The 13,142-nt window shown below is 41.8% G+C and overlaps 1 protein-coding gene across 2 annotated transcripts in view; it reads left to right on the forward strand.

The window, feature by feature from the left end:
• The first annotated feature begins 571 nt into the window (after positions 1 to 571).
• Positions 572 to 13,142, forward strand: part of WIPF2 (WAS/WASL interacting protein family member 2) — a 47,137-nt gene continuing 34,566 nt past the window's right edge. The window contains exon 1 of one of the 2 annotated variants that reach the window (XM_045526424.1): positions 572 to 755. The gene's annotated coding sequence lies outside the window, so the exon portion shown is untranslated. The remainder of the gene's footprint in view (positions 756 to 13,142) is intronic. The other variant, XM_045526426.1, reaches the window with a different exon arrangement.

Below are 13,142 nucleotides of genomic sequence, written 5' to 3' on the forward strand. Positions count from 1 at the left end.
GTGGCTAAAGATGACGTAAACGATGACTTGTTAGCAGGTGTCTGCCTCTCTGTTGCTATGACAACCGGAGCTTGACTACTTGGCCCTCGCAAGGTTGGCTGAGGCGGTTCTTCGTTAACTGGAGATTAGGAAAGGACGTTTATGGGGGAGGGTGTGTGTGTGTGTGTGTGTGTGTGTGTGCGCGCGCGGTGGAATAAAGACGAAAAAGAAATATATTCAAGAATGACTCTGCTTAGCCCAGTGTTCTTACACCTTGGACACGCCAGAATCAATCACCTGAGCAATTTTAAAAGTACCAATGCCTAGGCTGTCCCCAAAACCAACTAAATAAGAATATTCGGAGAGTGAAGCCCAGGCATCACTAGTTAGTAAAACCTTCCCAGGTGATTCTAACTGCAGCCAAAATTGCAAACGCTGATTTTCAGCTGACATTCAGCTGATAAGCGAAGTCCTCGAGACCTTCCCAAGATGGCTGCCGATCCGGCCGCTTCTGCCTTTACGTGCGCCAGCAGGGGGCGGGCTTTAGAGAGGCGCATGCGTCTAGTGTCTCTTCTCACTCTGCTCCCTCCTCCTTTTTCCCCCGCCTCCATTTTGTTCGCGGACGCTGGGGACGGTGGGAGCAGATCCATTTCCGGGTTGGCAAAAGGGGCGGCGGCGGCGGCGGCGAGAAAGAGAGCCTGCCGGGGGGCGAGCGGGACAGGACCAAGCCGGAGCGGAGGTGGCGGAGGATTTGCTCCCGGAGCTGCTGCGGCCAGGTCAGAAAGAGGCTGGGGCAGCTGAGTCCGTCGCTGAAATGACCTGCGGACCTGAGTGGGAGGGAGAGCCGGGGGAGGGGGGCTTGGGGCGGGGCTTGAGGAGAGACGGGGAATTGGAGGAGGGGCCTGAGGAAGGACAGGGGTCCTGGGGGCGGGGTCTGAGGGACGGGGGCCTGGGGGCTGGGTCTGAAGAACCTGGAAGAGAATGGGCGTGGGGAGGAGTGGTCGGGAATTGGTTTGGGGCTAGCGCGGACTGTGAAAATGGGGAGGAGGGCTTTTGAGAGACAGGAAATAAGGGCTCCTGAAGGGTTGGGTAAGGTAAGGCGGCAACTCTGGGTGAGGAGCGAGGTAGTCGTGCGCAAAAAGGGAGACAAGGAAGGGAGGACCTGTTGGGAACAGCTAATTAGCAGGATGCTGTGGGTGAGGAGGCCAGTATGACATTTTGGGGATTGAGTTAGGTGAAAACCAATGGTTGGGAGGATGACTCGGGAAACTGCTTACACTAGAGGGAATCTTGAGAGCGTTAGCTGAGAGGGAATGGGAATTGAGTTAAAAGTTGGATTGAGAAGTGTTGAGATGCGCGTCGGACCGCCTGGAGTTGAGGGTTCATGTTGAAGCCGGTGTGAAGTGAGGGAAGATGGAAATCTTAAAGTGTTTAACTTGGGCAATATGCACGGTTGAGTTACTGATCAGGAAGGAAAGTTCTTAAAAGATAACATTGGGATGAAGAGCTGGAAGAAGCTGGTGTGTAATGGAATTCATATTTTTAAAGGGACTTGAATCTATTACTGCTTTGGGCTCTCCCAAGGCCCACCTCTTTTTCTCATGCTGTTATTTTTGCCTTAAAGTTTTTATTTCTGAATGACTTACTGTTTTTTTCTTTTTTTCTTTTTATATATAGAGACAGGGTCTCGCTCTTGCTCAGGCTGGTCTCCAACTCTTGAGCTCAAGCAATCCTTCCGCCTCCGCCTTCCAGAGTGGTAGGATTACAGGCATGAGCCACCGTGCTTGGCCCTGAATGTTGTTGTATACTCTTTTCTTCTTTTACAAACCAGAAGAGAACCTCAGGGAATAAAGGCTGTTTTAGCCCATCTGTGGATTTACTAAGTGACTTTGAGACAAATCATTAAGCTCTCATTTTTTCTCCTTTGAAATATAGGTCTGGTCCATCCCTGTCTCTAAAAGCTCGTGTTAACCAAATGGGATCTTTAAAGTGGTTGCAAAGAAGTGATCTCTGGGCCAGGCGAGGTGGCTCATGCCTGTAATCCTAGCACTCTGGGAGGCCGAGGTGGGCGGATTGTTTGAGCTCAGGAGTTTGAGACCAGCCTGAGCAAGAGCGAGACCCAATCTCTACTAAAAATAGAAAGAAATTATACAGACAGCTAAAAACATATATATAGAGAAAAAATTAGCTGGGCATGGTGGTACATACCTGTAGTCCCAGCTACTCGGGAGGCTGAGGCAGGAGGATTGCTCGAGCCCAGGAGTTTGAGGTTGCTGTGAGCTAGGCTGACGCCATGGCACTCTAGCCCGGGCAACAGAGTGAGACTCTGTCTCAAAAAAAAAAAAAGAAGTGATCTCTGAAAACAAGATTGAGATACTGATGTTTAGAAGACATGTCTTTCTCAGTTTTTTCTTGTCAGCCTTGCTGCATTTTTTTTTTTTTTTTTTTTGTGCCAGGGAAGAGTTGGTTTTGATTTGATGCATGTTCAATTTTCTTTTCCCCTGAATTTCATTGATTCTAGAGATGTTCAATTTTTTAATTCTTCTTAATGTCAACTTTTAGAAGTCAGAAATTTCATATTGTGTTACATTGTGTTGGCTGCCATCAAGATGAAGATAGGGAAGTTAAAGTTGGGGATGAACGAGGTCAGTTGGCTGTGGGAGAATGCAGTGTTTTATTTTCTAGCCACCTGTTGGCCCTCCATATCTGTCAGTGGGTTCCGCATACATGGATTCAACTAACCTCCCATCAAAAATATTTGAGGGAAAGGCTGGGTGAGGTGGCTCATGCCTGTAATCCTAGCACTCTGAGAGGCGGAGGGGGGTGATTAATTGAGCTCAGGAGTTGGAGAACAGCCAGAGCAAGAGTGAGACCCCATCTCTACTAAAAATAGAAAAATTAGCTGGGCGTGGGGCAAATGCTCGTAGTCTCAGTTACTTGGGAGCCTGAGGCAGGAGGATTGCTTGAGCCCAGGAGTGTGAGGTTGCTGTGAGCTAGGCTGACACCACAGCACTCTACTCAGGGCAACAGAGTGAGACTCTGTCTCAAAAAAAAAAAAATAAAATAAAAATATTTGAGGAAAAAAAATAGATGGTTGCATCTGTACTGAATGTGTACAAACTCTTTTCTTGTCTAAATTCTAAACCATACAATACAACAACTATTTAAATAGTGTTAGGTATTATAAGTCATCTAAAGATGATTTACAATATATGGGAGGATATGCATAGGTTATATGCAGATACTACACCGTTTTTCATAAGGGATTTGAGCATCCATGGATTTTGGTATCTGCATGGATACTGGAACCCATCTTCCGCTGATACCAAGGGACAAATGTATTTTACTCTTTTTTTTTTTTTGAGATAGTCTTGCTCTGTCGCCTGGACTAGAGTACAGTGGTGCCATCATAGCTCACCGCAACCTCAAACTCTTGGGCTCAAGCAATGCTCCTGCCTCAGCCTCCTGAATAGTTGGGACTACGGGTGCATGCCACCATGCCTGGCTAATTTTTTCTATTTGTAGTAGAGATGGGGGTCTTGCTCTTGTGAGGGTGGGGGGAGCAGGGTGTCTTGAACTCCTGAGCTCAAGCCATCCTCCCTCCTCCACCTCCCAGAGTGCTAGGATTACAGGTGTGAGCCACCTCACCCGATCTGTACCTTACTCTTGACAGGCACTGACCTTCTTCTGAACCCTCAAGAATTCATTGGAAAATAATATTTTGGACAGTTGAGCCTTATGTTTTGGTCTAGTCACTGTGACCTTGTTGGTTGGTGGAGCCCATTGTGCAGTGTATAATTTTAGCTTCTTTATTGTTAATCCATTGAAATGTTTTAGATTGGTTTTTTTTTTTTTTTTTTTGAGACAGAGTCTCACTCTGTCACCTGGGCTAGAATGCAGTGGCATCATCATAGCTCACTGCAGCTTCAAACTCCTGGGCTCAAGTGATCCTCCTGCCTCAGCCTCCTGAGTAGCTGGGATTACAGGTGTGTGCCGGGCTAATTTTTATTTTTTTATTTTTTGTGGAGATGGGGTCTTGCCCTTCTTCAGGCTGGTCTCGAATTTCTTGGCCTCAGTTAGTACTCCCGTCTTGGCCTCCCAGAGTGCTAGGATTATAGGCGTGAGCAACTGCACCTGGCCTGTTTTAGCTTTTTCTTTGGGCATGATCCTCTGAACGCTTTGCCCAAAGGTGAACTTGTTTAGCTTAGAAGTGTTCCTGAAAGTCTTGGCATTTCTGAGGTGTGACGTGGATTTGCTAAAGAAGGGGCAGTTTCTAATTGTAATTCACATTTGCTATCACAATATTGTTTACCCTAGTTGGTACTGATTAGTTACGTTATGTCAGCACAAAGGTGAAATGCAGGGGAGGGTGGAAGGTGTGGAGACCAGTGGAGTTTTCAAGTTTTACTGATGGTTTTTAAGAAAGAGGGAAGAGAGAGGAGACTGTTGAAGAGGAAATTATCCAATGTTTCTTTCTTGACTTCTTGGGCTCTGTGATTGGGAAAGTAACCTGGTGCACTTGAGTCTGTTTTCCTATGGCTCTGAAGTAATTCTGAAATTCACAGGCTGTTGGTTCAGGCTGTTTGAGGAGAACACAGTCTTCATACTAACCCCAGGAAGAGCTGCAGGCCATGAAGCATATTCACTTATTTTTTGGGGTAAAAACCTGCTTAATATTAAGTCGTTATTTCAACCTACAGTGGACCTTTTTGAATTGTTTTTAAGAGGGGTTTGAGATAACTTATGGAGGCTGAGAGCTCCTGGGCAGACTGTTGGTATAGCCCGCTGCTGTATTGTAATGATTTTCCATTTTTCCTATCCTTTCTTTTTGCCATTGCTCTACTTGTGCCAGCCCTAAGTGGAAAATGGCAAATTACACATTTTTTTCTCTCCTTTTTAGTCTTTGGTGGACATCTTGTCTCTGTCACAGTTTGATACTACCAAATTGAAAGGATTCTTCACTGCTTCAAATGGGGAGGGTGACAGAAGCTGAGCTTGGTTTCCTGGGTCAGAGAATGGACTCTGTCAAGGCAAAGAATAGTTGCAGAGACATAAACTGGGACCTTGAGGCTGTGACTAACATTTTGGCAACATGCATCTCTATGCCAAATAACTTCTTTTCTTCTTGAGTGTGATTGTTGATCTCCTTCTCAAAGTAGGCTCTTGTTGCTGCTGTTCTTCGCACAACTCCCAAGCAGAAGTTGGCAGAGTTCCAGTTGACTGACTGTCTTGAGGGATATGCCCTGGATTAGAGTGGATCGGGCGTTCCATGTCAAAATGAGGTTCATTGGCAGATCCTGAGAGCTGCTTTGCAAAGAAATAGAGGCAGTAGTCTTTACTGAGTGTTCTTGCAATCCTTTATCTTTCGTTTAAATTCAAATCTGTTTCTTATTCTTCTAGTGATTAAATGCAGAATCATTGCCTTTGCCTAGCTGCGAAAGTCCAGGGCAGTGAGGAAGAGAAGACAGTATTTCCAACTTTTCTTTTTTTCTTTCCCCACTCCCAAGCCTTTGAGCCTGAGGAGCCACAGGCAAAATATAAAGTGTTTCTTGATATTATTTATAGAGGGGCACTAAAAGTGTTGAAGAGAACTTTATAGGGAAAAACAATGTTAGTAGGAAAAAAGGGTGATACTAATTTGCTAATGTCTATGTTAGTCTTAAATCTCTTAAGATTTTGGCTTAGCATGTAGAAAGAGCCTGTAGAATTATGTAAGTTATCAAATTGGGGAGCCGGGAATTAGTTCCTAACTTGCCATTTAGGCTTGGCAAAGTTAGAGCAGTTTAGAGTGGCTGACAGTGTGTTCTACTTAGCAAATACCCCTTTGTTTTTTCAGGAAATAATTAGTTGAAGATAACATTGTCTTCTATAGGTCCTGCGGTGGATTATGAAGATCATTTCTTGTAACATGTGACAGTGGTCCCAACCCCAAAACGAATCCTTTTGCTGGTGGCCTTAGATTCAGCTTTTTCCTGCCATCATTAGTCCAGAGTATTCTGTTCCTGACATGCAGGTTTGAGAACCTAGCAGATTCAGATCCAAAGATTTTAACTCTGGCCCAGGGTTTCGATTGTGGTAACAAATTTGATTATTGAACTTATGTTTAATCTAGTCTCAGAGCTTTCTTTCCTAAAGAGTGTCTTGAAGTTTGGCAGTTCTATGTATCTTAAGGTATGTGTGTAGATTTCCTGCCCATTCTTATAATTGATTTTCAAAAAGATTATAGTTTCTTAAACTTCATGGATTCAAATTGACAAAATTGAGCTCCATTTGGATTTTGAGGCCCATCAGTGAAAATAATTTGTTTTTAGTAAGTATTTATGATATTTCCGCAGTACAGATTCACTGACCTACTTTCTATGCTAACGAGAATGCTGAATCCAATAATCCTTTTTTTCCCCCCCACAATAATCCTTTATGACGGTAAAAACATTCTCCATATGTATTCAGATTGGGACAGTTGGTTGCAAAAAAAGGAATTTTCTTCTAAAGTGGTACAATCTAGTATGGGGTAAGATGTCTGAGATTTGTGAATAAGTGAGTTTTCCTTCTTTCCATTTCCACTCTCCCAGCACTCAGCCGGCAGGCAGGACATTTGTTGACTAAGATCGAGGTATGAGATATTTAAACTCTTTTTGTCACTGTTGTAGGAATAACAGGACAGGACCATTTTTAGCAAATTTTATTTTTTAAATTGATAATACAAAATTTAAAAGGTAAAAAAGTAGATAGTGAATACCCTCCGATACAGATATCTGCCTTTGTCTTCCCATCAACCCAGTTTGTCTCTCCAGAGGTAAGTAATACTATCCTTTTCTTAAGGTCCTTTCCAGAGATACCATGTGCATATAAAGTGAATATATATATTTTTTGCTTTTTTAAAAAACAAGTGTAGCATACTGTTAATACTCTCTGCATTTTTTGTTTGCTTTTAAACCTGTTTTGGCATCTAGTCCCTATCAGCAATAATGATATTTGGCACCTACCCTATACTGATAGACATTTAAACTGTTCCCAGTCCTTTGCTATCACAAACTATGCTCTGGTGAATAACCATACATATTTGGCCCTCTGCATGTGTGATTGTATCTTTAAGATAAATTCTTAGAGGTAGAATTGCTGAAGCTCATTTTTTTTTGATGTTTGTTATTCATTTAATTCAACAAGAATATTTGAGCTCCTGCTGCGTGCTAAGCACTGTGCTAGGGGCTGGAAGATACAGCAGTGAACAGGCTAACTCAGTCCTTGCCCTCTTGGCAGTTGTGGTCTACTGGGGAAGACATTCATTAAACAAGTAATTAATTACTCTTGCTGTAAATGCTGTGGAGACAGCTAATGGGAAGTGCAACCAAGGTTGACTGGAGGGAAGGACAGTCAGGGAAGGTTTCTGAGGAATTGACTTTTAAGGCTGAAACCAAAGGATGAGGGGAGGACAAAAGACTATTCGAGGTAGAGGGAATGGCATAGGTGAAGGGCATGAGGAGGGAAAGAACATGGGTACTTTTAGGAATTGAAAGACGTTCCAGTGTGAGTGGAGCTTAGGGAGTAAGAAGCAGAAAGGTAGGAGGCCAGGCTTCAGAGAGTGTGGGCTCCCCGAAAAACAGATAAATAGCATAGCAAATTTTAAGCTCAACTTCTAAAGTTGAGGTCTTTTTCTGTCAGTTCTTTGCACAGGTATTAATTTACTAGTGTTGTCGAAATCAGTATCATAAAGAAATCTGAGGCCGGGCGCGGTGGCTCACGCCTGTAATCCTAGCCCTCTGGGAGGCCGAGGCGGGTGGATCGCTCGAGGTCAGGAGTTCGAGACCAGCCTCAGCAAGAGCGAGACCCCGTCTCTACTTAAAATAGAAAGAAATTATCTGGCCAACTAAAATATATATATAGAAAAAATTAGCCGGGCATGGTGGCGCTTGCCTGTAGTCCCAGCTACTGGGGAGGCTGAGGCAGTAGGATCGCTTGAGCCCAGGAATTTGAGGTTGTTGTGAGCTAGGCTGATGCCACGGCACTCACTCTAGCCCGGGCAACACAGCGAGACTCTGTCTCAAAAAAAAAAAAAAAAAAAATCTGATGCTTGTGCAGTATGGAGCATGTTTTTTATAAGAACTTTGCTGGATAAAGCCTATTCTTTTAGACTGGATTTCTTATAGGTTCTGCAAATTAAACTTGGTTGGCTGGATTAGGTCTTAAAATTTTAGAATCTTACTTTAGAAATTGGTTTGGAGATTAGGATTATTGGGGAACAGTTCTTAGATTATAGGGGATGATGGGATTGTTAGTTTTCCAGACCTGCTATTTAGGAAACAGAAAACCTATTTACTTTTAGGGAATATTGACTGTTTTTTAATAATTCTCATGGGGCTAGGGAGAGAGCACAGATGTTCTTATTTTGAACTGGTGAATGTAGTATTCTGTCAAACCTGTCATCTAGGCCATGTGTCTTAGCACGATGTAAGACTTGGATGCATAAGTCTTGTTGGACATGCAAATGAATCAGTAGCCCAGGGGCCATTATAATTGAATATATGAAAGCATTTTTATCTACAAGTCTCTTGACTTTTGTGCAGAAATCACAGTACTTAAAACCCAGATGGCCCTGTTTGATTTAGTACCTTTCTTGTGTAATTGGATCAGCTTGCCCTGCTTTCATAACTTAAAGTACACTCTTCACTTAGCAGCCTATCACTAGTGATCAAGGAATGAAAATGTGCAAATTTTTCTAGCATGTCAGCAAGGAGCATCTGTGTTTCTTATGGCTTAAGGGTATTAGAGTGAGAAAGAAGAGACTCCTCGACAATGAAAGTCACAGCTTTGTTATTAGATTATCTGTGGTGAGTTGAGATTCATATGTTATCTTTGAAATGAGGCATGACACTTCTCTCTCTGTGAAGTCTACATCAACGTTTTTATGGAGCATCTGCTTTCAAGCCTTTTTTTAATGGAGATTGTCATCACTGGATTTTCCTTACATCTGACTATTCTCTGCTTATGCTTTTCTACTTTTATATCTGAGGTGTGCAAATGAAGGGTGGCTTATGGAGGTTGGAAGCTGGTAATATGAGATCCAGCTAGCTTAAATGTGAGAAGAGCTGTTTTTGGTCATCAGTGACTAGGTTTCAGCCTGCCTTGTAATAGCATTTTAAATCTAATTAACCGTTTCTTTGCACTTCTAAAGATGTTTTAACAACAGATGTTGATTGTTTTTGTTTGTTCAAAGTTGCATTAAATTGAAAACAAGACCTAAAAAAGAGTAAGGCAATTGATTTTAAGATTCATCCCTCTATTTTTGTGCATACCTTTGCAATTAATTTTGGTTATGATTTGTTATAGTGGCCTGAAAGTTGCTAACATATTTGGCTTCTGTTAGAGTAAGCTCTGGGGTCAGTGATCACTGTGTGGTTACACTCACACAGGCTGTGGCAGAGATTCAGGTCACATCAGCCAGCCTGCTTCCGTTAGAGTTGAGTCAAGACACAGGTTCTAGAATTGGGCATAATGCCTTTTAATTTGTTTTGGTTTGTGTGGGATTTTCTATTCTCCTTACCTGCATTGGTAACAGATCCAGTATTGACCTTATTTTTTGCAGTTTTGCTCAGTCTGCTTACATGGTGGTTTTGCTTATACAGTGTTAGGATTTTTTGGTTTTTAGTAATTAAATATTTGCTTTTTGTCAAAATAGTAAGAATACATAAAGAGTCAAATAATACTACAAAGCTTATAATAAAAAAAACAAAAAACCCAGCTACTCCATTCTCCATTTCTCCTTGTTTGTCCTTAACTACTTTTAATACTTACAGTATTTTTTTCTGATGTATATTATCCATATTTCTACATAGTATGCTTATACTTTTTTTTTTTCCTGTATCCCCCAGATAGACTCCTCGGTTCAAGTGATCCTCCTGCCTTAGCCTCTGGAGTAGCTGGGACTACAGGCACGTATCACCACACCTGGCTAATTTTTTTTTTTTTAATAGAGACAGGGGTCTCACAGTGTTGCCCAGCTTGGTCTCAAGCTCCTGGCCTCAAGCAATCCTCCCATCTCAGCTTCTCAAAGTGCTGGGATTACAGGCATGAGCCATTGTATCCAGCTGATTTTTTCCATTCTAAGCTACTATTTACTGAATTTGTGCTATGGAAGATGAAGATTTTGCATTCTTCCCTTGTTACCTACCATCAACATTTCCTGCTATTCTCCTAACACAGACACATCATAATCTTGATTAAATCAATATTTTGTATGTTTTGGTATTATATGTCAGGGTTCAATTAGGAAAACAAATCATTCTTGGTATTTCAAAGAGGATATTAAATGCTTACAAAACCATTGGAAGTCTGGGAGAGCACAGGTCAGGCAAAGCCATGTTGCAGGGATTTCAAGGAACTGCTGCTATTAATAATCTTAGCTGCCTTTAAGTACCAAAGCAGGTGATTTTTAGGAGAACATTGGAAAACTGCTGGAAACTGTAGGTCTGCCATCTCTCTGAGGCCACACACCTGCTCATTGCTACTGGAGAAGCAGTAATGGCATTTACCTTTCTCCCTTTGTCCAAATCTTGAATGAATGACTTGCATTGGTGGAATTTAAACCACCGCCCCACTGACAGAGGATTGTGGGAAATGTAGTTACCAGGCCTCCACCCTCTCCTACCTCCAGGTGTGTCCAGAAGGAAGTAGAGGTGAATGTTACCAAAAGAAAAAAATTTAGCACCCAATATATTGTCTGTGTTATTATATTACATTTACTTCCTTGTACAATTTTTACCTAGATATAATAATTGCCATTCTTTCCATCCTTCCTTTTTTTTTTTTTAGCTTGATTCATTGAATATCAATCACTAATTCATACCTAAACTCTGACAGCAGTATAAATCCCTTCTGAACACATTAGTGGAACACCTCTTCCAGAGAGGCTTTATGTAAAGGGTCCAGTGGAGAGTGGGGCTTTTTTCAGGCCCTGCATGTCTGAATCATCTCCTTTCTACTCTCACACTTCTTGGTAGCTTGACTAGATGTAAAGTTTATGTTGGGGGTCATATTTCTTTGGAAAGTATAAGCCCTTTGTGGTCTTCTGACGTTCAGTAATGCTATGAAGTTTGACGCTGTTCTGATTCTAGATTGTTTGTATGGGACCTGTTTTTTCTCTGGAAGATTTTAGGATCTTTATTCTGAAATGCAACCATATTGTACGTTGGTGCAGCTATTTAAAAATCCATCATACTCAGCATTCAGTGGGCCTTTTCAGTCTGGAAGCTTATTTCCATGTTTTCTAGGAAATTTTCTTATATTATTTCTTATATTGATAATGTATTCCCACTTTGATAATTATTTCTCTCCTCTCCCTTTCTGGGAATGCTATTATCCGGATGGTGAAACTCCTAGGTTGGTCCTCTTAATTTTTTTTTCTTATCAATTTTTTACTCTTTTCTCTCATTCAATTTCCTTAGCTTTTTCTTTGAACTCTCTGTTGTATTTTTCTATCTTATTTTTTTTTTTGAGACAGAGTCTCACTCTGTTGCCCAGGCTAGAGTGCTGTGGCGTCAGCCTAGCTCACAGCAACCTCAAACTCCCGGGCTCAAGCAATCCTTCTGCCTCAGCCTCCTGAGTAACTGGGACTACAGGCATGAACCACTATGCCCGACTAATTTTTTCTATATATATTTTTAGTTGTCCAGCTAATTTCTTTTTTTTTTTTTTTCTTTTGAGACAGAGTCTCGCTGTGTTGCCCGGGCTAGAGTGAGTGCCGTGGTGTCAGCCTAGCTCACAGCAACTTCAAACTCTTGGGCTCAAGCGATCCTGCTGCCTCAGCCTCCCCAGTAGCTGGGACTACAGGCATGCGCCACCATGCCTGGCTAATTTTTTCTATATATATATTTTAGTTGGCCAGATAATTTCTTTCTACTTTTAGTAGAGACGGAGTCTCATCTTGCTCAGGCTGGTCTTGAACTCCTGACCCCGAGCGATCCTCCTGCCTCGGCCTCCCAGAGTGCTAAGATTAGCCCGGCCAGGGAATATTGATTAGTATGTATCTATCCTGTTTGACAAATATGTTCATCAGCTTTAACTTGCCGATACCTATTCAGAAACCATAGTGTCTTTGCAGTTGATTAGTAGTAGAACAGTGTCCCAGACTCCCCTAACACCAAGAATCACTTAAGGTGTTTGTTGAATGTACAGATTACCAGATCATTCTTGTAGAAAACTGATTTTAGTAGGTCTGGATTAGGGCCCAGGGATCCTGTTTTGTTTTTTTGTTTTTTTTTTTTTAAACAAATGCCCTAACTGTGTCTTATTTTCAGGCAAGTTTGAAAACTCTGCAATAGATGATCTTTCTAAACCATTAATGCCTTCTTACATCTTCATGGCAAGCTCCTTAGGCTTCCCCTAATATTACTTTTGTATTCAGATTCCGTTGTAGTCTGTCTAGCTTTGGTCTGGATTTCTAAATTAGAATGTGCGTCTTTCATCTAATTAACTTCCCTCTTCTCTAGTGTTAAATGCTGGCTGATGGTAATAACTTTGGCCTTGTGTGACTCCATTTTTTTAGCCAACATCTCTAAACCCACCAGTTCCTGGGATGTGTGGGTGGGGAGGAAATACTAGTTATGAACATTGAGCTACTCTCTGCATTCATTTCACTATCTAAATCCAGGAATCTGTTAATGTTTTTAGTGAAATGGAAAATTAACTCAGGCTTTGAAAACAGATGTACCAATCATATGCCTTGGATTTATGTGGCATCATTTTTGGAGATATTAAAGCATTGGATTTGAAGTTTGTTTTTAACTTCCCAATATTTTCTTCATTTTCTTCTCCTTTTGTATTATAGATTCCTAGGCCTTGAAAGGAAAAATGGTTGTATCTTTTACTGCCAGTCTGTAAAGCATCTGGAAATGTGTTGCAGCTGCTTCTTGGTGGCTGTGAATTGCTTGGAGATAAGGAGGCAAATAGTGCTCGTCTTAGAAATGTTGCAGAGGCCAGCTGTGGCACCCTAGTTCTCAGTTCTTGGAAATCTTGTGGCTGTTATTAGCGAAAATACAGCCTAAGGAAACTATGTTGGCTCTGACACAGAGTTGATTTGCATTCTAAGACGAGCAGCTCTATAAAGACAGCTCTAATATATTTTACAACTTCCATCGAAACAGTTTTGGTGAACAAAGTCGCAAAAT

This window comes from Lemur catta, chromosome 15, assembly GCF_020740605.2.
Source record: "Lemur catta isolate mLemCat1 chromosome 15, mLemCat1.pri, whole genome shotgun sequence".
Taxonomy (NCBI): domain Eukaryota; kingdom Metazoa; phylum Chordata; class Mammalia; order Primates; family Lemuridae; genus Lemur; species Lemur catta.